General features: G+C 49.2%; 1 protein-coding gene and 1 non-coding gene across 6 annotated transcripts in view; both read right to left on the bottom strand.

Moving 5' to 3' along the window:
• The window catches only part of MYH9 (myosin heavy chain 9), a 93,528-nt gene extending 68,911 nt beyond the window's left edge, over positions 1 to 24,617 (bottom strand). For 2 of the 5 annotated variants that reach the window (XM_063076378.1, XM_063076382.1), the window contains exon 1: positions 24,417 to 24,617. The gene's annotated coding sequence lies outside the window, so the exon portion shown is untranslated. Of the gene's footprint in view, positions 1 to 22,428; positions 22,728 to 24,416 lie in introns of those variants that run through there. The other 3 variants (XM_063076381.1, XM_063076380.1, XM_063076379.1) reach the window with 3 other exon arrangements.
• Positions 3,479 to 3,583, bottom strand: LOC134361382 (U6 spliceosomal RNA). The gene has a single exon (XR_010021412.1). It is a non-coding gene; the product is annotated as a U6 spliceosomal RNA (small nuclear RNA).
• Positions 24,618 to 25,148: the final 531 nt, after the last annotated feature.

Below are 25,148 nucleotides of genomic sequence, written 5' to 3'. Positions count from 1 at the left end.
CCCTGGCCTCTACCCACTAGATGCCTATAGCACCCAGTGCCCAGCTGTAACAACCAAAAATGTCTCCAGACACTGCCAAAGATGGGATCTGGGGAGCAAAATTGCCCCCAGATGAGACCACTGATTTAAGGGGTTACTACGAGCAAATGCTGCACTATGAAGCCAGACCCCTGCTTAGTACATCCTGCCCCAATTCTGAGGTGTGCAGGCCAAATCTCCTCAATAAAACAGAAGTCTTCAGGGCAAAATGATTCCCACCCAGACGATGACCATTACAGATGGCACGGTCACCAACAGAATGACTGTCCCTTATAATATATTATATTTTAAGGGACCTGATCTAGATTCACTTGCTGAACTAAACTTGAAAAATCCTAAATACCCAATTTAAAAAATAAATAAATCAGGCAAAGGAGACTGATGTGCCTCCCCAGGCAGGGCATGAAGCTCCTTCAGAACCTCCAACATAGCAGCTCGGCTGTGATTCATAAGCAAAGTTCACCAGCATCAAAAGGTCCAGGTGATTAATGGAAGACAGGTGGCAGCCACATTTGGGGCAGGGGGTGGGAGGTTGCTCCCATGGCTGTGCCAGCTCACCCCATCATGGGAATTCCATCAAATGCTATTTATTGAATAGTTTGGGCAAATCAGGATTAGACCCAGGAAATCCATGGCTTCCACCACTGGGATACCCAGATGAATATTTCCTGCCTGGAGCTCTCTCCCACACCCTCTCATATATATCTAAGCATCTACCAAAGAGAGGTCTCCATCTGGACTCCCCTCACCCTCTCCCCAAACGCGCAGCATCTTTCCCCAGTCCGGGCCTGTGTCCCCCTTTCTGGGCTGCTACAGCTGCCTGCTTCCTGGCCTCCCCCTGCCCCCTCTACAGAACTCCTTCAAATCAATCCTCCTTAAGGATGACTCACCAACTCAAATTTCCATTTATACTATTTCCTATTTTATTGATATTACTTGGCCAATTCAAAACAGCTCAATAGCTCCACACCTTCTCCACAATAAAATCTAATCATCTTTGCACAATGAGAAAGCCCTTTGCACCCCTGCCTATTAATCTCATCCCATGCTCTCTCTGCCCTTCTTTTCTGCCAGTTGTTCCCAGCTCCTCAGAATCAATCCCTGTTTACATCCCCCTCTGTTCATCCCTCCAGGCCTTCAGAGAAGCCAGAGAAGTGTCCTCTGCACCAGGAACCCGCTCTTTGAGCTCAAATGCTCCCCCCTCTGTAAATCCCTCCCAAATTGCTGCAAAAAGACTTCCCTTCCCTCCGTGCTCTCTACTGCAGTTAACCAAACAGCCGAATTCTAATTATTTGAAGTTTTATTTGAGGACAGGGATAGGGTCTAACTCATCTTGATTCCAAATGTCTCGCATGATGCCTGGCCCAGAGCAGGTGCTCGGTTAAAGTTTCTTGAATGAATGAGTGAATGAGGAAGGATTTAATGGGGAAGGTTTCTAAGAGGCTGGAAAATCCCCTTGGGCTGTGCAAAGAGGGCCAGAGTCAGCTGTAGGGAACAAGGAGACCCAAGCCGAAAGCATGCTCCTGGGTCACAGCCACCTAATTTGTTGCAAAAACCAAGCATTTATGGACTAATTTTTATATTCTCAAAACAAAAAGGGAAAGAAAGCATATTGGGGCTTTCATTCTACAAAGAGAACTAGGAATAAGGATGATCTATTGGCCCCCAAGAAGCTTTGCACAAGATGTTGAACCATCTCAGTTTTCTGGAACCTTCTAGCACCCCTGATTAACCAAAGTGGAGGCACCTACCACCTACTACCAGAATGAAACACCAGAAAGGACCTCAGCTGGCATGGCCTTTACTGTCACTGAGATGCCATGAGAAGGCCATGGGCCTTCCTGGAGTGCTCTGTCTGCCTCTGCCAGGTAACTACTAGAGACATCAACCTTTGGTATCAACTCAGAACCAAGAGATGGAACTTGGAACCATGGCCATGTGGGGCACTGGTTCTGCAAACCCCAAGATAAATGTCTGCAATGTGCCATGACGGATGGGATGGGATGGGCGCAGCTTCAGAGCCAGACAGACCTGGGTTTGAATCCCACATCCCCTGCTCACAATTTCTATGACCTTGAATCTGTTAGCACCTCAATTACCTAGCTTTAGAATGAGAAAATATCCACCATCCAAAGAGTTGTAACAAGTTCCCAGAAAAGAATATGACATTTAATAGCAGTTCCCCTCCCAACTCCTCTGTCTTATCCTCCTGACCTAATTAATCTCCATCCTTCCTAGGAATGACACCTGGGGCCTCTTAAAGTTTCCAGAAGTTTAGACTCTTTCTCCAGGTTATACCCATCCACAGAGAACAACAGGATACACTACAGTGACTCCTACAGCAGTGACTTGCAAAAGAGAAGAGGGTTTCACAGCCCAGTAAGGTTGGAATACCACCTCCCTATGGACCTCTTACAGAGTCACACGCACACAGAAGGGTCTGAGAAGCCTGTAGTAAGGAAACATGCTTAACTTCATCCCAGGAATATCCTGCAGGAAAACTATTTCTGAGGCTGATCTGGTGGGATGTCCGGAGGCCTGTGGCAGAAGAGCTGGATTTGAGTTTGGCGTGCCACTGACCAGCCGTGCAATCCTGCAGGGTCACCTAACTTGCTGGGCCTCAGCTTTTCCACCTGCAAGGTGTCCTGCCTGCTCTGCAGGGGCTGCTGTTGGGCTCAAATGAGATAATGGACCGTCACAAGCATAAACACCAGGGCTATGAGAGCAGTTATCTACAGGGAAGGTCAGCATGGTGGCCACGCTGCCACCCAGCACCGACCTTACAGGCCCCCCCCCCCCCCCCCGCAGGCGCTCACTCTCCCCAGGTTATAAAGAGGTGGAGGGCTCCTCCCAGCTGCCCAGAGCTGAGGAAAGGGAGGACTGGAGACAGGCCCCCCGTTCCCTCCCAACCCCAGGAATGTTGTTTGCTTACAGAAGAAGCTGAGACTTGTTTCCATTAGCAGTATTCCAACCCAAGCCCGTGTCGATGCTTAGCAGATAAGAAAGCCAGACCAGAGAAAGGCTGGAGAGGAATCCAGCCCCAGAGCCCGCCTCTCTGTCCTTTCCTCCTCAAAGGCTGCATGGGGGGGCTCGAGAGCCAGGGAACCCTAAGAGAAGCTGGCCTTTGCCTGACCGCACAAGGCAGGGCCTGTGGTCATTCTCTCTTTGCCTTGTGCCCAACAAAGCCCAGGCCATCACACATGACACCAGTACATATTTCAAAACATCATGTTTTACACAATAAATATATACAATTTTAATTTGTCAATTTAAAAAATACCTTTTAAAAAAATAGCACCAGAATTTCATGCTTAGATTCTCTCCTTCTACTTGTTAAAAAGATGGGGGGTGGGGGGCAGCAATGGGACTGGGGAAGGGTGTAGCTTGAGATGAGGATGGAGGGGACAAAAGGGGCAGTTCACCCAGGATCTTTCTTTTTTTCTTTATGGAACACTTCATGAATTTGCATGTCATCTTTGCGCAGCGGCCGTGCTAATCTTCTCTGTATCGTTCTAGTTTTAGTAAGCTGCTGCCGAAGCGAGCACAGTTCACACAGGATCTTATCAGCCATTTAGGAACGTGGACTTTATTCTAGGGACACGGGGAGGGGTGGGGGGGAGGGGAGGTGATGTCATCAAAGTTGTATTTTAAAGAGATCACCCTCTCAGACCTCAACTGAAGGGGCAGTGAGAAGTCAGCATCTGGAAAGTTCCAGGGAATAGTGAGGAGGGAGATTCCAAACTGAGAGGAGAAAAGCCAGCTCCCCGACTAGGCTAGGTGGAAGGTGATTAAACGCCACAAGAGAGGGACAAACTCAGCCACAGATTTCACCCTCTGATCTCCTCCTCCAAAGAGCCTGGCTCAGGAGAGTCCCAGGAGTCCATGCCCTACCAGTCATTTCCTCCCATGTGAGAAGTGACCCAGTAATCCCAGGAGATTTGGGGCCAGTGTTTCCAAGGCATCTTGGGCATAGATCTCACATGGCATGTGTCCCACGGACTTCACAGTCAAAGTGTCCAGGTGGGTCTCCTCCACTAAGATACCAGCCTCAGGGCACACAGACACACAGCTTTGGGTCCTCGACACAGAGACCACTTTTTAATGAATGAATCAATCAACTAATCAGGGCAGAAAGCAGTTAGAGCTTGAAGTCAGTCCTGCCATTCACACCAGAACAGGAACCCCTCGGTGTGGAAAGAAGTGTGCCCCCTCCTTCAACCAGTGCCTCCCCACTGTCTTTCCAGCCGCACCTCTTATGTCACCTCCAGATACCTTCTGCTCTAGCCACCAACGTCATCTGCCCAGAGTACAGTCTTTGCTCTTGCTGTCTCCCCAAGACAAGCTGGACAGCCCTTCTTCCCAATCCTCTGCCACCTGAGATCCTCCAAAACAAGATAGACATGCCACCTCCCCCAGGCAGGCTTCCCTAACACCCTAGGACAAATTTCTTTCTCCCTCCTCCCCACCAGCCCAACACGATCTTATACCAGAAGCACTGCTTCTCTGCCTGTCTCCCCCAATGTCCCTTAGAACTCCTTGAAGGCAGGGACTGTCCCCTGACCCTCTTGTTCAAGTGTTGACTGAGCCCAGGGTACTGCACAGAGAGGATCCTCAACCTGTGCTTCTTAAAATGGAAACCAATGGAGCTGTTCAAAATGCTTGGGTGTGTCTTCTAGGAACCTGTCTGTCCAAAAGAATGACCATTCCAAGGGTAACCCCTCCTACATAATCTAATGTCTGTGAAGGGAGGGAGGGAGTGAGGAAGGACAGAAGGAAGGAAGAGAAGGGAGGAAGGATAGACAGACAGATGGACAGACACATCAGCAGCAGATTAAGCAGCTTTCCCTGGGTAGTCAAGCATGGGGCTGGACTTGCAGGAAGTCATCTACACTAGACCCCTGGCTTTGCTTTTAACTGGTTCAATATTTGCACAGTGAGATCACACGTGTGCCTCACCTATTCAGTAATGAGCTTTCAATCTGCCGCCCAGGAGAAACTGCGTAAGAGAAGAAAGTTGTTTCAGGTATGGGGGAGGCGTCCCCTCCTAAAGAGCGAGGGGTAGATGAACCCCCTGACTCCCCCCCGGGTTTGAAAAGGTTGACAGGAGAATTATTTGGCTGGCTTTGCACGAGGAACTGTTCACCGAGCACACAAGCCATGCCCTCCTGCAGATAGCATCTCCTGAGCTTGCTAGAGGCTTCCCACACACACACACACACACACACACATGAGGGGCAACTTGAGCCCTTCAGATTCCTGCAGCGAAGTTATTCCTTCCTTTTGGTTCTGCTGATAGGACGGTTTTTCTTTCCTCAAGCATGTGAGCACAGTTCGCTGAAACCCAATGCAGAAAAATAACCATACTCAAAAGATTTAATTATACGGCCGCTGTCCCAATGGGAAAGTGCAGTGTGCTGGTTTTCGGAGTCTGACTGCTGAGAAATGCAACCTGAGATCAGAACTAAAGACAATTTTTGAAGACCACTCAGACTTTGGGGGCTTATTGTTCTCCAAGTGATATTTAAATAATACCAAAAAATATATACAGATTATGTAGCTGCTGCCACCAATAGCCCCCCACCTCTCTTCCTGCAAGGCTGAACGCTTGAAGCCAAAGGTGGCATCCAGTCAACAGTGGGTCCTCAGCGCCCAACATTTGTAGTGCCGAATAATCCCTGATGAACTAAAGTAATGGGAGGGCCAGTCTTCCCAAAGGTCCAGGCTCCAAGGATCCAGTCCAGTAAAATCTCTGCCACTCATTCTTAAGTGCCTGTTAAGCCTGATAAAACCACATCTCACTGTCCTGTGGTTTGTTTCTCCCTTTAGTAGGCCAGACTGCAAAGGCCCGAAATGGGCCGAGCATTCTCTGTGACCATCCAGGATCATCACCAAGGTCCTCATTCTTCCCACCTCTCTCCCTGCCTTACTGCTAGCTATATCTGAAGTATACTAATATTTACTTTGTTTCTAAGAGACACATGACTGGCCACGGATCAACAGCGATCTTCCCGAATTGACCAAGCAGTCATTTAAGTAGACTCTGATGATGAATGAGTTTCCTCACTGAAAAGGAAAGAGATCTTCCAAAGGGTGATTCCTTATTCATGACTTCACAGAAGATGTGCTAGAAAGAACCAGACTCAGGAGGTAGACAGATTGGCTGTGGAATGCCAGAGCCACCACTTAACTACCAGAACAAACTTTACCAGGTTGACTTGGCCCATTGGAAAGTGGAAATGATCCCCGCTACCCTCGGGACAGCTGCAAGGAGCACATGAGAGTGTCCCGGTGTGGCACAGCCCCCGCAGGTCTAGCGGACAGCCTTGCCCTGCCCCCCTTCTCTGCACTGGGTCGGAGCACTACCGAACTCATAGATCCATTGGGAGGACAGAATGAGCTACTGCAGCAGTGCTTGGTGGTGCCCCAAGAAGGCCAGCTCCCGCCCCCCCGCCACAATCTTTGCCTCTTCTCTCAAGACAGTCTGTGTCGCCACTGAGCTCATAATGAGTCGGTCATAAATACTGCCCTCACATGGCCCGCTTCAGGGATTTGAAGTCACATCCTGCCTAACCCAACTCGACATGATTTATTCCACCCCAGGAATGTAGCTCATTTCCCAGAATTTTATCAAGGACTTTAGTTAGAGGGTTTGCTCTTGCAAGGGGCTCCATTTCTAGGCTTGGTGACTGTGGTGGCAGAGCCCCAGCTCAGCTCGGAGTTAACCTGCAAGCAGGAACCACACAATATCAGGGCTGCAAGAGGCCCCCAGAGCAGCTCATTCTGGGGGGCCAACATATTTATCTCAAGCCAGAGTAAAAAAAAAAAAAGTTTAATTTAAAAACTTTTTATCACAAATATAGACAAACATGTTGAACAAAAGCTTCACAAAGTGATATATACATGTTATGCACGCTGAGATTTTCCATTTGAATCTATTTTATTTCATTTCTAAAAATACTGGTTGCCACCCACTAAAGTAATTTCACGACCCACTAACAAGCTTCAATTGAAAGTCTGAAAAACACCAACTTGACTTAACCTTCATTGGCTAGAAGAGCCTCAGACTAGTCCAGCAACTTACCTAAGATCACACAGTGAGTTAGGTCAAGCAGAAACTCAAGTCCAAAGCCAAAGGGAAACTGTGGAGATCCAACATCAGGCAGGCAGCAATCCAATCACCTGACATATGTCGGACACATTCATCTCCCACCATTTACATCATTTGATCCTGTCGACCCTGACTAAGCCAAGTCAAGTATTATACTGCCCCCTCCCCACTGCCTGCTTCCCCACCCTCCCCCTAAAAAGAGAGACTCGGGGGTCAGGGAGGTGAAGTGACTTGCTTAGAAATGGAAGCTTATGAACCATCCTTTGACAACCAGGAAGGAAAGCAGGTGGAAGATCACAAGGACAGAAAAAAAAAAAAGCCCAGCTTCCTCAGTATCCAAAATAACAGATCAAATCCGGTTATAATAAAAACACTGCCATTCCAATCTCCAGCCCCAGCTCCATGCCAAAGAGCCGCCCAGAAGTGACAATGTATTAAGGCTTACCACAAGAAAGATCAGATGGGAGAGGAAGGTCACTGTCTTACAGTGATGAGATCGGGGAAGGTGCTCTGCGCATACTGATATCCCTAGGAGCAGTATAACCTAACCCTATAATGATCAGACCCTCGTGCCTGATAATGGCCCATTGATTGCATATCTGTTACACAAACATGCACACATGTGCGCACACACTCTATAAACAGGAAACCCAAGATTTCCATTTCTCTCAGTCAGTAGTCAAAGACTCCTTTGAGAATCTGCTGAAGGCTGTGAACCTTCATAAAATGCATGGCATTTTAGGGGGCTCAGAGAGACCCTGAAGTGCAGTCCATGGACTTTTAGGAGCCCCCTGGTTACAAGCTCCAAGGCAAAGAGGCACTAGAGTGGCCTCCTTTTCCACCAAGGAAATATCAACCAAGACTTGAAGAGGGACCCCTTCCTTCATTACCCTCCCGGAGGTTAAGCAAGATCTCACGAAGACCTCTGAGGACATAAAGCAGTGATGAGAACAGAGCAGCAGTGAGAGTTTGTGTGGGAAGGGGAGGGAGGCCATTTCCCCTGGACTCCAGGACCTACAAATCCTGAAGGGTGAAATGTCTCTCCTCCTTGTTTCCATCCCTTAGTCCTGTGTCTATCCCTTGGTCCTGTTTCCAACTGAGCCAGCACAGTGCCAGCCTGGGCACAGAGAAGGCATGCAGGCCAGAGCCAAGCTGTCCAGAAAAGATGGGGTGCACAAGCAGCACCCCAGCACCTTCTGCCTCCCCAGGGGAATGATCTAAATACAGCCATGGAGTGAAGATAAACGCCACTGATTTCACACTTTATAGAAAAATTAACTTACAGTTCCTAGAGTAGGCTGCTCAAGCTGTCCTTGAGCGGGAAGCCTGGCCAGCAGGGATGACCTCACCATGTCCTTCACCAGAAACCTGGCTGCTGCTTATTTTACCACCCACCAAGAATCACTCCTTTGCCAGAGTTACAGTCTGGTTCCAAACTGGCCAAGACTGTAGCCGCACGTGAGAGAAGTGAGAAGCAGCAGCCCCTGCCCTAGAGAGCTGCCAGATTTGGGCCACACCATACTGCTCTGGACTGAGACCCCCACCCCTCACACTCACCTGTGCACACAGAGACCTGTGCATACAGACATGCACACACCAAGACATGTACCGCCTCCCGCCCCCAGAGGATGCTGGGACCACAACAGAACGTGATATTCCAGATCTAGGTTGACCTGGATATGAGAGCTGAATTCTGTGTCACTGGGCAAGGGAATCTCGGTACGTTATTTAAATGTCCTGAACCTTCCTTTCTTCATCTGTAAATGAGAATTACAAAGCCAACCTCATAGGACCATGTTGACAAATAATAACCACTAACACTTCATTCTGAGTGCTTTTCACGTGGGATCTCCACCATACAATGACCCTGTGAGGTAGGTTCTACTGGTATCCTGTTCTGCAGATGGGAAAACTGAAACCCAGGATGTTTGAGACTTGCTCAAAGGCACACACGCAGTAGCTGTTAATGTCCATACCCTGCAGGTCTCTCTCAGGGCTCTGGGATCTTGAGCTCACCCCTTTACTCACTGCTTCTAAGGGTACAATGCGGCAGCAGGCACACACGAAGCCTCCAGCAAGGTGCACAGTATGATCCAGCAAACAGCAGTTGCAATGTGATCAGGAGGGGGAAAGGGCAGAGGTGACCTGAGCTTCCCTGTCACCCACAGAAAAAGCAGTAGAATCTGCCCTCCTCCCATGTCAGACTTGACTTCCCTTCCAATCTCCTTTTAGCTGACTTCTTTAAGATGCTGGGAGGGAGAAGAGTGTTATCTCCCCACCCCTGCCCCTCCCAGCTGTCTTGGATCACAGTGAAGAGTCAGGAATTTAATGAGCCTGAAGTTGTCTGTGACTCCCAACCACAACCAATTTGGAATGTCCCAGGTCCTGGAGCATAACAAAGGCTGCCTGGTAAAGCCCCGGAAGAGCCTTTGAGTCCTGCCCCAGCCCCTGATCTTTGCTCAGGTCCCCAATAGAGTATCACATTCTTCGGATTTTTGTCTGAAAGCCAGAAGTAGGGAAGAGGTGGGGGAGACTCCACCATTTCAACCTAAGGATAATTAAAGCCTGTGACTTGTTTTAAAGGGGTAGAGACCCACCCTGCTGCAGCCTCTCTTTAACACACTGGTCTTCCAAGATGTATGATACTACAAGGTCTGCACACACAGGGCCTTACAACGTGGAAGTGTCCTCACGTGGAGGACACGAGGCTCCAGGACACCCAGCTAGTAAATGGCAGAGAGACTGTTTGCCCGATCTTTAGTCTCAGCATCTTTTCGGAGGCCACTACCTATTTCTTCCTCTCTGACAGGAGATTTAAAGTTCTAGTTGGAGTCCACAGAACCAACCCCAGAAAGAGTTCAGGGGAGAAGTCACAGCACTGATGGGGCCTTGTGAATTCCACAGTGCTCAGTAGCAAGTAATTAATCTTATAATGAGGCATTTTTCATGAGCACTTGGCTCTGTACATCCACCCCCTCCTTGCTCTGGCAAAGGCAGGAAACAGTTGGTGAGCAGCTCTGGGCAGAAGGCAGGCTGAGAACAGCACACTGGTGGGCTAGAAGGCGGCTAGGCTAGGAGGGGGCAGCAGTGGAAGGCTGAGAGAGAAAAGCAAAACCCAGGTTTCCCCACAGGACCCAGGCTGGCCAGACCTCACACCCGCCTGCCAACCCTCACCACTGTCCACCTGATGGGCCTCAGATGGAACAGGGAGGGCTGTATTTTACACCTGGCACCATAAAGCTAGCTAGGCACTGGGACTCCACAATCACTGCTGTAATTAGGTCATGCACAAGATCACGAAAATCTACAAAAGCCCTATTTCACAAATATTATCCATATAGTGGTTTAAGTGGTATGAGAAGGCAGGAGAGACAATGGAACAGACTTGGAAAATAACTGGCCTGAAAATAAGGAGCTGGGAGAGGACCTTAGATCTCTCACTTGCTACCTGGAGCTAGTCACTTGGGTTCTTAGCGTCTTAACATTCTCAACTATAAAATGGGAACTCTAATGCTAATACTAATGGGACTGTGAGATTTTAATTGTAATAACCTGAATGTGACTTCAAACTTATAAAGTGATAGAAAAAATAGATTTAAATAGATATTTTTAAATAGATAAATACAGATAACCTGGCACTTTGCTGCACAAATTTTGTATAAATAAAATATGAAAACAATAAAGCTAAACTTTTTCTAGCACCAAAACCCTCTGTGGTACTGTTGTCCTTTGGGCAATTAGTTCCAGAACCCCCACAGATACCAAAATCCAAGGATGCTTAAGTCCCTGATATAAAATGGTGTAGAATTTTCATATAACCTATGTACCTCCTCCCGTATACTTTAGATCATCTCTAGAGTACTTATGATACTTAATATTACATAAAAGTTAGGTAAGAAGTTGTTATCCTTTATTTTTTTATTGGATTGAATCTGCGGTTGGTTGAATCTGCTGATACGAATGGCTGACTGTATTTATTCTTCTCGGTCCACAGATAAGGAAAACTGAGGCACAGAAAGGTTACACAACTTGCCCAAGGTGAAAGAGACTCCAAGTGGGAGAATTGGGATTAGGACAGATGGTCTGAGTCCAGAGCCTATTTACATAAGTACTAGACATACACACATCATGGTGGCTAAGCCTCAGAAGCAAAGAAATAAAGCCATCTACCCAAGGGCACACCAGAGTCAGGTGACAGTGCTGATGTTGAACCAACATCTGTTCCAACCAGCATTCAGGTATGAATATATTCACCTGTTTCCACAGCATATATGAAGTGCCTATCATGGGCAAGGCCTCTGCAAGGGAAGCAAGACCAGCTGTAAGCCCACGCAGAGAAGCGCTGGGATACCATAAGCCCACGCAGAGAAGCACTGGGATGTTACCCTGTAGGTGGGAATGCTGGCAGGAGTGAAGCATGCAACCAGGCAAGCTTTAACGGTAGCCATCCAACACTGCCCAGACACTGGACTGATGTTTATAGTCCTGCACCAGTTTCTACACTTGTTACTCCTTACTGTTGTAAGAAGTGTTCATGGCTCATCAGAGGGGAGAAGACACCTCCAAGAACACTTAGTCCACAGCACTGGGATGAAGGCAGGACAGCCTGGGAACTGGCAACTGACAGCCCCCGGTTCTAAAGTGTTTTGATCAGAAGTGGAACCCAGTAGCCAAGAGAGTGAAAGTGAGACAGAATGAAAAGGCAATAGGGGACCAGGGGCAGGGAGGGAGGGGGGACAAGAGGGGAGGGACAGGAAGGGGGGGAGTGGGAGGGGTGTTGACATTTATTGGGGCCCATCATGAACTATACACTGTGCTGAGTGCATTCCATACCTTAGCTATCCAGAGAATACTGAGAGAAGGTTTTTTCTTTTTTTTTTTTTTTTTTAAAAGATGACCAGTAAGGGGATCTTAACCCTTGATTTGGTGTTGTCAGCACCACGCTCAGCCAGTGAGCGAACCGGCCATCCGTATATGGGATCCGAACCCGGGGCCTTGGTGTTATCAGCACCGCACTCTCCCGAGTGAGCCACGGGCCGGCCCGAGAGATGGTTTTTTCAACCATGGTTTGCAGATGAGGGAAACTGGGGTTCAAAGCAGTTACGTAAACAACTGGTAAAGTAGAGAAACACCCAGGAGGGCTCGTGCCAGACCTGGAGGAATTGACAGAATGTCCCTGGATTAGAAAGGCCTTCACTCTCTCTCTCTCTCACATACATGTGCGCGCACACGCACACGCACACGCACACGCACACACACACACACACACCCTACTCTCTTCTCCCCTGTTATGGACCACATTGTGCCCCCCCTAAAAAAATTCATATTAAGTCCTAACCCCCAGTACGTAACCCCAGTACCTCAGACTGTGACTGTATTTGGAAGAAGAAATAAGGTAAAACGCGACCCTTAGGGTGCGCTCTAATCCAATAGGACTGGTGTCTTTATGAGAAGAGGAAGAGACATCAGGAGGTGCACGCACAGAGGCCCTGTGAGGACACAGCAAGAAGGTGACCATCTACAAGCCAAGGAGGGAGGCCTCAGGAAATCCAACGGCCAGCACCTTGATCTCAGACTTCCAACCTCAGAACGATGAGAAAATAAATTTCTGTTGGTTAACCCTCCAGTCTGTGGTACCCTGGCAGCCTCAGCAAGCTAATACACCTCTCACCTGATTTCTGTTCTCCACAGCTTGGACTTAACCTTTATCTACCAGTGAGCTTGCTTAACTGCTGTCTAGTTCCCCACTAGGATGAAAACTTCAGAGACTTGTTTTATTCAATGATGTACCCCAGAACCTAGAATGGTCCCTAGCTCACAGCCAGCAGTTGATACATATTTCATGTGCAAATAAACTGAATGAAAATGGGGCTTAAGCCCAGCTTCTGCAGTCGCCCACTCTCTTCCCACACCCGCTTCCTCCTGCTTTCTCTCTCTGCTCCTTATATGCACCTCTCCCTCCTCCAATGTAATAGCTAGTCAATAACTTAAAACGGTGTAAATTCAAAGATAATCTCCAACCTATAATCACTACCAAACAGTAGTGTAAACAAGGTGGCAGGAAAGAAATTAAAAAGATACACAAAGGACCTCACCTTAACCACCAGGGAACTTTATAATCTACCAAGTGCTGAAATCCTCAAGTTACATTTTATTATCACTAATATTAACTCAATACATAAGAAAGTAAAGTTAGGTTAAGGTTTACAATTTTGGGCAGTTTTTTGAGTGTGTAATTAATGGGAGGGGGATGGCGGGGTGCACTGAGGACCATGACAGAACTCTGCTAGTCAAACCTCAAACCCGAGAGGCCTGGTTCTGATCCAAATCCCAATTGCAGGCTGGATGGGGGAAGCAAGGTCAGTAACACGTACTAGAACCATGAAAGTGTCCCAGCGACCACGTCTGCCCCGCCTCCCCCAGCCCTCTTCATTCCCGGCAGTGGGCAGGAGGGGATGGCAACAGCCTTTGGCTCCTTTGTGATCAACAAGCCACTTCTCTCCTGCTCTCTAAGAAGACAGCAGAATTCCGGTCAGACTGACTTGAATCAGGAGTGGGGTTGGGGGAACAGGAGTAGCAGGGGGCCGGAAAGAGGAAAGCCACAACATTGGCAAAGGGGCCATTTCTCTGGCATGAAAGAAAACACCAGAGCAAAGACAGCTCTTGTGGTCCAGTTCTAGCCCCCTGACCACCCATCTTCTCCCCATCACTCCGCAATACTCATCTTACTACGCAAACATCTATCTGCTCAAAGGCAGAGTCTGGGTTCTGAAACTTCCTCTTTACAACGAAACTAATCTGTTGCAACTTGTTGCTACAATTCACTCACCATCCTAGGGAGGCAGGAGCCCCAGCAGAGCCAAAGTCGCCTGCCAGAGGCATCTAAACATTCCAGAGACCACCCCACCCCGCCCCCAACCTCCTCCTGCCTCTGCCCTCGGTAGGGTCCCTTGCAGTAGGGCCAGGGCTATCTCCCAAGCAGCCCTGTTGACAGGTCCCTTGGAAACTTGGCTCCCTCATCTCCTCCTAGAGGGTTTTCTGGCCCGCATCTTATAAGTGACACACACGGGGGTTGGGGTGGGGGCAGCAGGTTGAAGATCTTCCTCCAAAGAGCCCAGAGAGATCTCCCAGCTCCACGTTCCTAAGCTGAACAAAGTGGTTTTACCTGTTTTCCATCAACTCAGATCAGGCATCCAAGCTGCCACCATCTCCTCAATCCCCGCTATCACAGCCACAGCACCAATGTGAAGCAACTTTGTTTCTGGGTCTAGACCGTGAGCCCCTTGAGTGCCGGGCCTGATCCCAACCACCTGGCCGTTTCTGAACCAGATCTACAATAGATGATCAGGATATATTCGCTGAATGAATGAAATGACAAAACAATAAAACCCATGGAACTTTCTAGCACTGTAAATATGGTTCTTCCCTCAGTGAACCAAAACATGGTCATTAAAATATTAATTGTGGAGACTGTTGCAGCACAGGAAACATCATGTTACAGTACTAAGTAAATAAGTCAGAATACACGACAGTATCCATTCTGCTTAGAATTTCATAAAATATGCATGTATAGGGATATGAAACCCAGAAAAATGCAAACAGTGGATGGGGTGAGGGGCAGATTTGCTTCTTGCCAGCTTTGTTGTTATAATGCTTGTCCTATAAACACCCCCCCTCCTTTATTTTTTTACTTTAAAAAGAGAGCTGATTCCATTAACAACTATGTCTCTCTCAATACTCCATGAAAAATCTCATCCCAAATCCTTTGGCTGGGAATAAGGTGCTGACCACACAACCAGAGGGCACAGGCAGAATTCCCAGCATCCATCCAGAGGTTAACAACCTGAGAATGGAATCCAGCACTCCCACATTTCCCAAGAAATGGTGCAAGGAAGAAGGCCTTAATGGGCCACCTTGGGCTATGAAGGGGCTGGGGCTCCTAAGGAGGAGAGGAAACCTTTTACCAGCTCGGGGTGACTCACAGGGCCTTGGCCAACCTGAATCACTCCTGAACAAAGCCCAGCCGGAGTCTGAGCAACTGAACAAGATCCCAGCGCCGCTCCCTGGACATGCCGTGCCTCATCCCTATGCTGTGATCAGCTCAGATGCCACCTCCTCCAGGAAGCCTTCTCAGACTACCCTGTGCTTTCTCCCCTGGGCTCCCAGCATCTGTACCTGCTAGGAGACCATCATATCCTGGAAACAAGGACCCATGTTTCCTTCACCTCGATATTCCCAGCACCCAGCCTGGTACCTTGCGCCTAGAGTAAGTTCTGAGGAGTGGTTACTAAATGACTAAGGATTTGATGGGTAGATGGATGAAGGAAGGAAGGAAGGAATGAATGCAACGATTTCAAGTGTGCTGATGTCAAGAAGAGCCCACTAGTCAAGATGGCACCAGTGGGCACTATCTAAGGCCCAGCCAACAGCAGGCAAGCCGTTCCCAGGGCCTGGATTCACAATGGCAGCCACAGTCTTCACCTGCTCTCTCTCAGACTGACCAACCACACTCATTTGAAAGATGGCCAGTTGGGGCCACAATAATCAACCACATTGTAAATTGACAAAATAAAAATAAATAAATAAATAAATAAATAGGAAAGGTGGCCAGTTGAGGTTAAAGGTAAAGTAGCCAAGGTAACACGATCGAACTGGCAACCTGGCTCTGAGTAGCCAACTGCGGTATGGAATGTGGGCCCCGTTCTGCCACAGCCCAATGCTCTGCTTGTTTAACGAATTCTTGGCCACTGGTCCAGACCAAACCCTCACTGCCAAGTGAGGACACACACAAGAGTGAAGGGCGTCTACAAGGCCACACCCAGGTCTGGAGTCAGAGTGTCTGAGTTTGAATCCCTGCATGGTATCCTCATCTGCAAAATGGGCATAATCTCCTACCTTATGGGAACAGGGGAAGAATTAAATGAGATAATCCATGTAAAAGCACTAGCACAGCACTGGATCCATACAAGTGCTCAATAAAATTTAACTACTATTATTAGTATTACTATTATTATTAACAGTGCTGGGACTTGACCCAGACATCCTGACTCCCAGGCTGCTGCTCTTCCATCCTTCCTTCCTTGCCCACCTTCCCCATCGTCCCTGCTATTCCCAGGCAATCCTAGCATCCAGAAACCTGGCTCAAGATGCTCAGAAGACTCCAGTCACTCAGGGCAGCATGGGCCTGCCTCATATGGCAAGTCTCTCTCTGTGTCCAAGCTCCCTATTAGAGGGTGGCTCCTTGGTGACAGGGACAGGCTCTTGGCCATCCAAACCCATTGGATGCAGAGTGCACAGTGCAGACCACATAGCAGGAGCTCAACAAGGCTCTGTTGACTGACTTGGCAAAGAAATTTGGGGACAATTCCCTTTTACCCAATAGTTGGCTCTGAAATATTAAAAAATAAAATAAATAAAAACTTTAAAATGCCTCCCTACCCCCCCCCCTCTTTCTCACTCCAGAGATTCCTAAACAAGTACCCACCATCAGTGTTGTATAAAACAGAGAGATCATTAAATGGCATTCAAAAGCTCTTGGCTAGGGCCGGCCTGTGGCTCGCTTGGGAGAGTGTGGTGCTGATAACACCAAGGCTACGGGTTCAGATCCCTATATAGGGATGGCTGGTTAGCTCACTTGGGAGAGCGTGGTGCTGACAACACCAAGTCAAGGGTTAAGAGCCCCTTACCAGTCATCTTTAAAAAAAGAAAAGAAAAAAGCTCTTAGCTGCCTGGGCCTCCGTGGGCTTGGAACTAAGCAAAGACCGCAGAGAGATCTAAGACCTATTCGCACAAGGACTGGGGGCTACAGCCTGAGCACAGAGAAGAAAAAAGACCCCACCTTTGACCTCCAGGTCCTCACAGTCCAGTAAGTTCTAAAATCTTCTCTCCCATTCTGGCCCAGTTAGATTAAGTCACCCAAACTGTTCCAAATGCCTCATTCTTTACGTTTATCAGACAGGAAGCTGCCTTCTCCAGCCCAATGACTTAATGTAAAACACAGGAAACACAGCTGCTTTTGAATATAGACAGCTCTAAATAAAGGTGCCTCTACTGCTTTGTAACAGCCTTTTTTTTTTTAAATGCCTAAACCAGCTCAGATCAGCATACAAGCTAAACTGTATTGTATGATAAGAAGGGTACAAAAGTTGCCAGACTCAGAGACCTCAACTCCAACAGGTTACTCGATCATCTTGGTCACTGCACCTTGTTATCAAAGGACAGCCTTATTGAACAAAGTTAAAATCTTTGAAACTTGAACATATATTTCCTATTACCTGAGGACAGATGATGCTGACGATAATATGAAGAAAAGAAGGAAGAGGAACAGGAGGAATAGGAGGAATGGACCATTTCACATACACTTACGATCCTAAGAAAGCAGGCATCTCCGTGTTGCAGACGGGGAGACAGGCTCACAGCAGTCTGGTCCCCAAACCCTTGAATTGTTCCCTCTACCACAGGTTTTGTATTGAAAATACAAGAAACTGATCACTCAAGACATTTAATGACTTACAGTTACTAGAAATCAGGACTGGCTAAAGGACGGGAAAGCTAGTGTAGCCTTCTGAATGACTCCCCCACTGCATGGCACTACCCCACGTGAAATATTGATTTTTCCAGCTGTGGGAACTTTCAGCCCAAGTGGTCCTGTTCAAATTGAAGAAGTTCAGAGAAACCCAAAACATCTCCCACCCCATTCCTTAACCCTTCTCCCATCTCCCCCCCAAAAGAAAAAGATTAAGGGAGTGAAAGAGCAGACTCTTAAGGAAAGATTAAAGGAGCTAAGCATGTGTGCTTGGCTTAGCAGTGCATAAAGGAGAAGAAAGGGGTGGAAACCATTAAAAACTTAAATGAGGCCTCCTGATTTGGAGAGAGAGGCACTGGGGTTGAGTGAAACTAGGGACCACAGTTTTCTACTGACTCACAGAATGAGCTTTGGCAAATCACTCACTAACTGAAAAAAAAAATGTTTTTAATTATCCCCCAAGTCCCTTTCAACTCAGACATTCTATAATTCTAAGTTCAGTAGGGAGGGTTTGATTGTTGTCGATTTTTCTTCTTAAGCAGGGCATCATTTAGAATTACAGTTAAAATGAAAGAAAGAAGAAAAGCTAAGGCTCAAGTTCCCAAAATGTAAATGTCCTTTTGGTCAAGGACAACTCTCTAAGAGAAAGAGACTCAGTTATGGTTCCCTCAAACCATTAAAAACTGTACAGAGAGTCACCATGCGGGCCCAGCTCCCCGAGAGACCCCTTTTTCCTCTGGGAAGTACCTTAAGGACCTTAAAGTCCTCTGAGAGGCCCCAAGAAAGTGACTTGAGGGTGAGGAAGAGCAGCTACCTTCAACCTCTCTGGACTCAGCCCAACCGGCCTGCAGGAAGCCACACACAGGAAGGTGTTGCAAAGTCCCCCTCCAGCCACAGCAGGAGGTTCCTGGGCAGTGGGGGAGTCAACAAGGCTAGAGATGAAGGCAGCTGCTAATGGGGCTCCCAACTGGCCTTGACCTCAGCCAGAGGCTGAGCCTTCTCCGGCCTGCCTGCCAGGTGCTGAATCACCTCAGACTTGAGACACACGTCAGAATGGGGACCTGACTAATTCCAAGCCTACCTCGGTTACTTTTTAAAGAGACACACATCAGACCCAAGTGAGCAGCTCCCCTCGTGCCTCCCAAATTCTTGGCGCCCTCTGAGCACGAGGGGCAGAGGGGGCAGCACACACTACCTGCCCATGTGGTGGCAGGCCCATTTTAGAGCCATGTGTATTGGATGTACTCTGTGTGACTCACGTCATTCCTCCAGGAGGCCCCAAGCTGCCTTGCAGGGACCCAGGCCCTCTCAGGACCCTGCTGGGGTCTTCCACAGGCCCCACACCATCCAAGGCTAAGGACAGCATTCCTTGAGAAGAGGTCAGGGCCCTCTAGTTCAAAACACCCCTTTTATCACATTTTCTCAAAAATTTGGGTATTTGTATCAATAACAGTGGAAAAGCCCAAATTCTTGAGAACATGTGGTAAGAGGGGTATTTTTAGAGAGAAACTGATAAAGGGCCACAAAAAATGTTTGCATTGTGTAATGCTAATAGATAGATAGATAGATAGATAGATAGATAGATAGATAGATAGATAGATAGATAAAAACCACAGGCCAGATGTCCAAGGGATAACTGGGGACAAAGCGAGAAGGGATATGCTAGAGGAGGCAATGACCCAAGTTAAAAAGAAGAAGGCCAGGAGAGTGAGGGTCTGGTTTAGCCTTCTGGTTGGGGTGGGCTCCCCAGGACAGGACAGCTTATGATTTGGAGCCAGGCATATTGTAGGAAAGCTGGCAAAAGGGTATCCCCAAATACTTTCCAGACCCAAAGAAAAAGCAATCATCTACCATTTCCCAGAATTTGAGGGAGTGGATCAGAGTAGACGTTTGTTTAAGAGGTTATTCTAGTAATGATGTGACATCATGGAGAAGAAAACAGCGTTCCAAGCACAAAGAGCAAGTCAGTCACTGTTAAGACCCTTCCTCTGTCCGTGCACACAACAGGCATCCAATATGAAATTTGGAATCTAGAGCAATCATTTTAAAGTTGAGACCTACAAGATTAGCCCCCCTTATTTTTACAGTTAATAAAAATATATATATATATCTAAAATTTTGACTATTTAAGGGCAATAGCTTGAAAAGAGTATTTAGGGAAAAGTAACACTCACCTCCACTCCTGCCTGGGCCTTATGAGACACCACTATTACCAGGGTCTCAGTATCTTTCCAGAAATATTCCACACACAGAAGCAGAAGTGACACACCATGCTTTACACAAAAGGGAGGATCACATACAGTCGTCCCTTGGGATCCATGAGGGATGGTTTCAGGACCCCCATGGGTAACAAAATCTGTGGATGCTCAAGTCTCTGGGATAAAATGGTGTAGTATTTGCATTTAACCTATGCACATCTTCCCCTATACTTTTAAATCATCTCTAGGTTACTTATAATACCTAATACAATGTAAATGCTATGTGAACAGTTGTTGCACTGTATTATTTAGGGAATGATGACAAGGAAAAAAGTCTGTACCTGTTCAGTACAGATGCAATTTTTTTTTTCAAATATTTTAGATCCGTAGTTGGTTGAAGCCACGGATACAAAACCCACAGATACAGACAGCTGACTGTACTCTTCTGTGCATCTACTTTTTTTCATGTACAACATATCTTGGAGAGCATGCCTTGTCAGCATGTATAGATCGGCCTCATTTTTTTAAGGGCTGCAAGTATTTCCACTGTACAGCTGTATCATGACTTATTTGACCTTTTTAATGGGCAGTTAGTTTGTTTCCTGTCTTTTTCTATGACTACGCTGCAATGAATATTCTCAGACACTTCCTTTTGCACATTCCATTTTATCTGTAGGGTAAATTCCTAGAATGCAGTCAGAAGGACTATGCTCTGACAGATATTGCCAAACAACTTTCTAAAGAGAGAGTTGTTCAATATATACTCCCATCAATAAGATACAAGAGTGCGTAAGAAACAGGGGCATTTGGAAGAAACTAAGATTACTGAATTTTTCGGTTTTCTGGACACTCCTGTTCATAATTGGCAGACACATAAACTGGTATGATGTCTTTGTAGGGTGATATGGCACTTTCTACCAAAATCGAACATTCCCTTGACCAGAGCCAGAGCTGGAAGTCAGGTCTCCAGACACACAGGTCCGGTGTTCTCTCCCTTGGCTATCTCCTAGACACTAGGAAACCATATTTTAGAACTAAACCACAGTCTGCACACATTCCGCCCAGGCCGGGCCCTGTATCAGGGTCACTCAGCACAAGCTCATCCCCAAGTGCACCCAAAAGCAACAAACAGCAGATGGGGCTCACAGCCACTGTCTTTACTACTTGGGCTTCACAGTCCACAAGCACAGCACAAGCACACCTCTTTAAAGGTAGAAAGAACACTAAGCTAGGAGCCAGGAAAACAATCTACTCCCCACCCCCTGAGGCCTAGAATCCTGTTTTCCTTACCTGACAATCCAAGGAGTTAAGACTTATTATTTGTATATTTTTTTTAAAAATGTATGCAGCCACTATATATCAGGCCCTTTTCATATCTTATTTCTTTTAGTTCTCATTTCTAACCCTGAACAGTAGGTAGCATGATTCCCATATTACAGAAGAAGAAACTGAGGCTCAGGGAGGTTATGTGATTTGCCTAAGGACACAAAGCTAATAAGCTGCAAGGTCAGGATTTGAACCCTGCCTATCTCCAAAGCTCACATTCTTTCCATGATCCCTTCCTCCTAGCTCTAAGAGTGGGACTGTGTAAGCCACAGGAGCACCGCTGCCCAGGGCTCCATTCTGTTGTCACCAGAGGACTTGAGCCCAGGGGCTCAGCGCACCAAGGGTTAAGGCCAAGAGGCAGTGACTCTCTGGGGCTGCACAAAAGGAAAATGCACTTCCTGCCCCAGCGGGCAGAGATGCTGTTTAAATTAGGACGTTTGTTTAATTAAGACGACACACAGATTTTGTTATTCTAAATATTTTTGGAACATGATGCTTGGGAGGAAGCTGTCAAGGCACGGATTCTCTTTCCTTCTTTGCTTTGGGTTTCTCTCTCTCCCCCTCCAAGAGAAGGGTAGGACCGGGCTAAGAGGAAAACAACAGCCAACCCCTCCTCTCCTTTTGAAATAAAGATGTCAAGCTGGTAAGGGCTGTCTTAAGTACTTTATTGAAGGATTAGCTAGAAGAGGAAGTGAAGAAATCTGAAGCAGCCTGGTTTCTAGCAATACCCTACTAGGCTACACAACAATGCTACATTTTTTCAGTGTGCTTTTCTTCCCTTAAAGAGCTAACAGAACCTTGTTTTGTTTTTTCTGGAGCAAGAGCAGGCAAAAGGCAGGCTGTGATTAACATGCGTTCCTTCGTCCTACAAGAGAAGTTGTCCCATCTTCAACCCCTTAGGTTAAAAAGTTTAAAAATAAAAACAAGAAAGTCAGGGCCCTGATTCTCTCTCCTCTACCCTCATGGGCCCCACAAAATGTGCAACCCCACAAAAGGTGCCTCTCTAGCTGCCCTTCTCCCACGGGCTGGATAACTCCCCAAACTGCCAGTGCTGGCTCTCCCGACACCCGGATCTGCCCACCTGCGCTGCCAGGACTTGCTGAGTGTGAAGAGCAAAGCTTTTTTTGTTGTCACCCCACAGCCATCTGGGGGCATACTGGCTCTCAAATTACACCGAGCAATCTTTTGACATTGTTAATTACCCCCCAATTATCCACTAAATGACTCCTCACTTTGCAACACCGCATGCTTGCCTCAGTTTGCCAAACCTGCAGCGTGCTCCTTCCTCGTGGCAGCTTCCCTCCTTGCCCCAGACAGAAGTGGCCCCTCTCATCCTTGGAATTTCTTTGGAGTCCTTTGTCTATGGCATGCTTCGGACACACACCACATGCTGCCTTTGTATTTCAGTCTTTCTGCCACTATTTCTCCTTGAGGACTGCAAACTCTCCAAGGGCAGAGACAAGGCTTCTGAGTCCTGGCAAGGTAGGCTGGCTCCCTTCTCCCAATCCCCATGACTCACAGTACGTTTCTGGGGTCCCCGTCATCTCCACCTCACACTAGAGTCATCTGTACATTTGTCTCAGCTCTCCCCTCCCTATGTGCCTGTGGGCAGGGGCCAGGTCTTACTCAACCTCACACACCCCCCACCACCACCTGGCAGAGTCCCTGGCACAGAAAAGCCAGTTAAATATTTGCTCAATTACACATCAGTGTACCCTCCCCCCACCCATGGCAGCCTTGTATACAAATTGACTGATACTAATTGAGTGATTGTCTAAGCAGACCTTAAAGCGGACTCTCTCCTTACTAAAAAGGGAATAAGCCATCAGGTAAGGTTATCAGGCCCGAGTCAGACAGTGAAGTCAGCAATGGCCACAGTGTTGCACTGCACGGAGCAGGAGCTAAGACTCTCTTCCCCTTCAACAGTTACTTTGAAATCCTGTTAAACCCAGAAAAGCGCGCAGTGAACCGAGAAGTGGCTGGGCCTCTCAATTGCCCAGCGGAGAGAGCCGCCTGTCCCCAAGACCTGGGACTTCCCAGAAACCTTCTCCCCACACCGGCTGGGTGGGGCCGCAGGCGGCAGCAGCCCGGGCACTCACCCTGCCCCCAACTTAAGACAGCCAGCAAGCTACTCCTGGAGGATACTCCGTTTCAGTTTGAAACAGCGGGGCTCCCCTGAAGGGATCAGAGGGGGCTACGGTCCTGCCCTGGGCGTGGCCCCAGGACAGGATGGGGTGAGGACCCCTGAAGAGGGAAGGGAGGGTTGAAAACCCCGGATGTGGCCCAAACAAGAAAGATGCAATATCCCCGGCTTGGTTCTAAGGGTAGGGTCAGCTCCCCCAGCCCCTGCCCGGGCGGGGCGGCCCCTGGGTGCGGTGGGATCAGGTGCACGCCTGGGCGGCCCCGAAGGCGGCCGGCATTCCCGGGCCTTCCTCCCCCCAACAGAAGTCAGAGATTGAGGGGCTGGAAAAGGGGGATGGGAGGGTCCTTCCTACCGCGCGGCCCGGCTCCCGCCTGGCGGTCCCCCTTTTCCCACGCACCCACCCGCACCTCTCCCCGCCCCCCATCCGCCCTACTGATGGCAGCCGGGCGAATGAGGAAGTCGGCAGCGAGGGCGGAAACCGAGCCGAGCGCAATGTCTGCGGCAGGATTGTCCCATCTGACTCAGGAGAACACCCTGACAGCTGCCAAACGGTCCCCGCCTGCCCGTTACCTCCTTTTCAAAACGCCTGGAAACTTCCGAAGGACCCGCTGCCCCGATCCCCCGACCCCATTCAGCTGGCTCCAAGGGACAGCAGCTCACAGGAAGGGGTTAAAAACTTTGCCCAAGTCCGGCCCGTGGCGAGGCGAGGGCGGGGCGCGCGCCCGGGCAGCAGGGGGAGGTCGGGCTCCCGGGTGCCCCGTCCGGGGAATGCGCCCGGGCTCGCGAGGGGGGTGGGGGTGGCCGGGGAGCGCCCGGCCCTGCAGCCGTCCTCTGCTCCCCAAGGCCTCTCTCCAGCGGCGCCCTCCCCGAGCGCCCGCGCAGGGGTCCCGGACCCCCTCTGGAAGGATGCGGTGCCCCGGCCCCGGCCGCCGGCGTCCGCGCCCGCCCGCACCGGTCGCCGGCCGCACGGAGGCCGAGAACCACACGTCGGCCGGCTCGCCCCAGACGCCGCGCGTCTCGTCGCCGCCCCCGCCCTCCGCTTGCCCGGGGCGGGACCCGCCGGTGGGGCTCGCTCACCTGAACCTGGATCTGCCCCGGGGAACAGGCGCTGCTTCTCTCGAGAGGGCTTTCTGGAGCGCTCGGGCGGCGGCGGGGTGGGGCGAGCGCGCGAGGCGGGAGCTGCAGCAGGTCAGCCTCGCTCAGCCTTCCGTGCCCTGCCCAGGAACCGCGGTGATCTGCGCGCCTCACCGCACCCAGCTCCGCTCCTCGCTGCCTTCCCGCCCCGCCCTCGCAACGGCGGGCCCATTCCGAGCCCGGCGCCGGCTCCGGGGCGGAGCCTGGAGGAAGGCTCCCGCCCTCCGGCCTGCCTCACCCACTCCAGTCCTCGCCTGGCTCTGATAGACAGATATCGTGGCCTGTGGGAAGGAGGCGGGCGGAGCCTCTGTGGCCAGAGAGGTGGATTCATCCCTCCATCCTCCCCCACCTCCACCCGCGCCACCTTCCCCGGCGCTGGCTAGGCGGGAGCCCCGCCCCGTAGGGCGGGTCCAAAGGACAGCCAGGTTCCAGGACAAGGATTGACACAGAGAGAGTCCAATCAGGAGGAGGCGGCTGAGGGTACTGGGGGCTCCGAGCCCAGGTTTTGGTGCATTGCCTGGGCCCGGGCGAGGCCCGGCGGGAGCAGAGTGGGAGGGTCGCCCCGCCCCGCGAGCTGTGTTGTCCCTGTCTCATGTCATCCTACCAGAACAGATATTAAGTACCATATATGGGAAAAGTGCTATTTTACATAATTATGATGGACTGTGGGGGCGG

Source organism: Cynocephalus volans, chromosome 12 (assembly GCF_027409185.1).
Source record: "Cynocephalus volans isolate mCynVol1 chromosome 12, mCynVol1.pri, whole genome shotgun sequence".
NCBI classification, from domain to species: domain Eukaryota; kingdom Metazoa; phylum Chordata; class Mammalia; order Dermoptera; family Cynocephalidae; genus Cynocephalus; species Cynocephalus volans.
This window is presented reverse-complemented; position numbering and strand designations above follow the sequence as displayed.